This window comes from Bremia lactucae, linkage group LG1 (genome assembly GCF_004359215.1).
Source record: "Bremia lactucae strain SF5 linkage group LG1, whole genome shotgun sequence".
Taxonomy (NCBI): Eukaryota; Oomycota; class Peronosporomycetes; order Peronosporales; family Peronosporaceae; genus Bremia; species Bremia lactucae.
In genome coordinates, this window is record NC_090610.1 from 7,177,752 (window position 1) to 7,182,606 (window position 4,855).

A 4,855-nucleotide genomic window follows, 5' to 3' on the forward strand; every position below is an offset into this window, starting at 1 on the left:
GATCTTTGTGCGATAGCTAATGGCCGATCTAATGTGTTCGTTGGCGTGTGTTCGTTTAATTTGTCCCATGCCGTGCGTCCAATGGCGTGTGTCCAAAGGCGTTTGTCCAAAGGCGTTTGTCCAAAGGCGTTTGTCCTTTAACGAGTATACAACGAGCTGTGTACGAGACGGTTTGTACGATGGCGTTTGTACGATGTCTTTAGACCAATGGCATAGATTCGATGACATGTAATTGTGCGTGTGCTTCATGGCGTGCATCCAATGCCTGTGTCGAATGACGTGCCATTAGTGTTAATGGAGTTATTCCGATGGCGTTCGTAGGACGAGGTGTTTACGATACCGGTTTTTTGTACGACGACGTTTGTACGATGGCTTATGGCCCATCGCATGTATTCGATGGCGTGTGTTTGTTTAATTTGTCGAATGCCGTGCATCCTATGTCGTGTGTCCAATGGCATTTGTCCAAAGGCGTTTGTCCTATAAAGAGTATACAACGAGGTGTGTGCGAGACGGTTTGTACGATATCTTTGTACGATGTCTTTAGACCAATGGCATGCGGTCAATAGCATGTATTTAATTGCGTGAGTACCGTGATGTGCATCCAGTGTCTGTGTCCAATGACGTGCCTCTTGTGTTCAATGGAGTTCGTCCGATGGCGTTCGTAAGACGAGGTGTGTACGATAACGTTTTTTTTGTACGAAGATGTTTGTGCGATGGCTAATGGCCGATCTAGTGTGTTCGTTGGCGTGTGTTTGTTTAATTTATCGAATGCCGTGCCTCCAATGACGTGTCCAATAACGTTTGTCCAAAGGCGTTTGTCCTATAAAGATTATACAACGAGGTGTGTACAAGACGGTTTGTACAAGACGGTTTGTACGATGGCGTTCGTACGATGTCTTTAGACCAATGGCATAGGCTCGATGGCATGTATTTGTGCGTGTGCTTAATGGCGTGCATCCAATGCCTGTGTTGAATGACGTGCCTCTAGTGTTAAAGGAGTTCGTCCGATGGCGTTCGTAGGACGAGGTGTGTACGATAACGGTTTTTTGTACGACGACGTTTGTACGATGGCTTATGGCCGATCTCAGGTGTTCAACGGCGAGTTTGTTTAATTTTTTGTACGATAACGGTTTTTTTGTACGATGATCTTTGTGCGATAGCTAATGGCCGATCTAATGTGTTCGTTGGCGTGTGTTTGTTTAATTTGTCCCATGCCGTGCATCCAATGGCTTCTGTCCAATGGCGTTTGTCCAAAGGCGTTTGTCCTATAGAGAGTATACAACGAGGTGTGTACGAGATGGTTTGTACGATGGCGTTTGTACGATGTCTTTAGACCAATGGCATAGGTTCGATGACATGTAATTGTGCGTTTGCTTCATGGCGTGCATCCAATGCCTGTGTCGAATGACGTGCCATTAGTTTTAGTGGAGTTCGTCCGATGGCGTTCGTAGGACGAGGTGTGTACGATAACGTTTTTTTGTACGACGACGTTTGAACAATGGCTTATGGCCGATCGTATGTATTCGATGGCATGTTTTTATTCAATTTGCCCGATGCCGTGCTTCTAATGGCGTGTGTCCAATGACGTTTGTCCAAAGGCGTTTGTCCGATAAAGAGTATAAAACGAGGTGTGTACGAGACGGTTTAAACGATGGCGTTTGTACGATGTCTTTAGACCAACGGCATGGGCTCGATGGCATGTATTTGTGCGTGTGCTTCATGGCGTGCATCCAATGCCTGTGTCGAATGACGTGCCTCTAGTGTTTAATGGAGTTCGTCCGATGGCGTTCGTAGGACGAGGTGTGTACGATAACGGTTTTTTGTACGACGACGTTTGTACGATGGCTTATGGCCGATCTCACGTGTTCAACGGCGAGTTTGTTGATTTGTTGTACGATAACGGTTTTTTTGTACGACGATGTTTGTACGATGGCTAATGGCCGATCTAATGTGTTCGTTGGCGTGTGTTGTTTAATTTGTCCCATGCCGTGCATCCAATGGCGTGTGTCCAATGGCGTTTGTCCAAAGGCGTTTGTCCTATAAAGAGTATACAACGAGGTGTGTACGAGACGGTTTGTACGATGGCGTTTGTACGATGTCTTTAGACCAATGGCATGGGCTCGATGGCATTATTTGTGTGTGACTGGCGTGAATTCATGGCTGTGCATCAAATGCCTGTTCGAATGACGTTCCTCTAGTTTTAATGAAGTTCGTCCGATGGCGTTCGATAGGACGAGGTGTGTACGATAACGGTTTTTTTGTACGACGACGTTTGTACGATGGCTTATGGCCGATCGTATGTATTCGATGGCGTGTGTTTGTTTAATTTGTCCAATGCCGTGCCTCCAATGGCGTGTGTCCAATAACGTTTGTCCAAAGGCGTTTGTCCTATAAAGAGTATACAACGAGGTGTGTACGAGACGGTTTGTACGATGGCGTTTGTACGATGTCTTTAGACCAATGCCATGGGCTCGATGGCATGTATTTGTGCGTGTGCTTCATGGCGTGCATCCAATGCCTGTGTCGAATGAAGTGCCTCTAGTGTTAATGGAGTTCGTCCGATGGCGTTCGTAGGACGAGGTGTGTACGATAACGGTTTTTTGTAAGACGACGTTTGTACGATGGCTTATGGCCGATCTCACGTGTTCAACGGCGAGTTTGTTTCATTTGCTGTACGATAACGTTTTTTTTGTACGAAGATGTTTGTGCGATGGCTAATGGCCGATCTAGTGTGTTCGTTGGCGTGTGTTGTTTAATTTGTCCCATGCCGTGCGTCCTATGCCGTGTGTCCAATGGCATTTGTCCAAAGGCGTTTGTCCTATAAAGAGTATACAACGAGGTGTGTACGAGACGGTTTGTATGATGGCGTTTGTACGATGTCTTTAGACCAATGGCATGGGGTCAATAGCATGTATTTAATGGCGTGAGTTCCAGGGTGTGCATCCAATGCCTGTGTCCAATGAAGTGCCTCTAGTGTTAATGAAGTTATTCCGATGGCGTTCGTAGGACAAGGTGTGTACGATAACGGTTTTTTTGTACGACAACGTTTGTACGATGGGTTATGGCCGATCGTCTGTATTCGATGGCGTGTGTTTGTTCAATTTGTCCAATGCCGTGCCTTTAATGGCGTGTGTTAAATGGCGTTTGTTCGACGGCGTTTGGCCGATAACGATTGTCCAACGAGGTGTGTACGATAACGGTTTGCACGATGTCGTTTGTACGATGGGTTTTGACCAACGGCATGGGCTCGATGGCATGTATCTTATGGCGTGAGTGCCACAACTCGGGTGAACAGAACAGCCGCCTGATTCATTGTCAGGCGGCTGACTATGAGTCTTTTTTTTGAGTGAGGGGGATCAGTCGAAAAAACGTGCTGGTAGCATCCGCTATAGCATGCTCGGCTCCAACGATGAGGACGGTTCCTCGTCACCAGCACCGCCTCCCGTGCCGTCCTCAGTAGCTTGTCTGCGTGCATCCAGTGCCTGTGTCCAATGACGTGCCTCTAGTGTTCAATGGAGTTCGTCCGATGGCGTTCGTAGGAAGAGGTGTGTACGATAACGTTTTTTTTGTACGACGACGTTTGTACGATGGCTTATGGCCCATCGCATGTATTCGATGGCGTGTGTTTGTTTAATTTGTCGAATGCCGTGCTTCCAATGGCATGTCCAATGGCGTTTGTCCAAGGGCGTTTGTCCTATAAAGTGTATACAACGCGGTGTGTACGAGACGGTTTGTACGATGGCGTTTGTACGATGTCTTTAGACCAATGGCATGGGGTCGATAGCATGTATTTAATTGCGTGAGTTCCATGATGTGCATCCAGTGCCGGTGTCCAATGACGTGCCTCTAGTGTTATTGGAGTTCGTCCGATGGCGTTCGTAGGACGAGGGTAATACGATAACGGTTTTTTTGTACGACGACGTTTGTACGATGGCTTATGGCCCATCGCATGTATTCGATGGCGTGTGTTTGTGTAATTTGTCGAATGCCGTGCTTCCAATGGCATGTCCAATGGCGTTTGTCCAACGGCGTTTGTCCAACAAAGATTATACAACGAGGTGTGTACGAAACGGTTTGAACGATGGCGTTTGTACGATGTCTTTAGACCAATGGCATGGAGTCAATAGCATGTATCTAATGGCGTGAGTTCCATGATGTGCATCCAATGCCTGCGTCCAATGACGTGCCTCTAGTGTTAATGGAGTTCATCCGATGGCGTTCGTAAGACGAGGTGTGTACGATAACGGTCTTTTTGTAAGACGACGTTTGTACGATGGCTTATGGCCCATCGCATGTATTCGATGGCGTGTGTTTGTTTAATTTGTCCCATGCCGTGCGTCCAATGGCGTGTGTCCAATGGCGTTTGTCCAATGGCGTTTGTCCTAAAAGTGTATACAACGAGGTGTGTACGAGACGGTTTGTACGATGGCGTTTGTACGATGTCTTTAGACCAACGCCATTAATTTGATGGCATGTATTTGTGCGTGTGCTTCATGGCGTGCATCCAATGCCTGTGTCGAATGAAGTGCCTCTAGTGTTAATGGAGTTCGTCCGATGGCGTTCGTAGGACGAGGTGTGTACGATAACGTTTTTTTTGTACGAAGATGTTTGTGCGATGGCTAATGGCCGATCTAGTGTGTTCGTTGGCGTGTGTTGTTTAATTTGTCCCATGCCGTGCGTCCTATGCCGTGTGTCCAATGGCATTTGTCCAAAGGCGTTTGTCCTATAAAGAGTATACAACGAGGTGTGTACGAGACGGTTTGTATGATGGCGTTTGTACGATGTCTTTAGACCAATGGCATGGGGTGGGTGCCATGTATTTAATGGCGTGAGTTCCAGGATGTGCATCCAATGC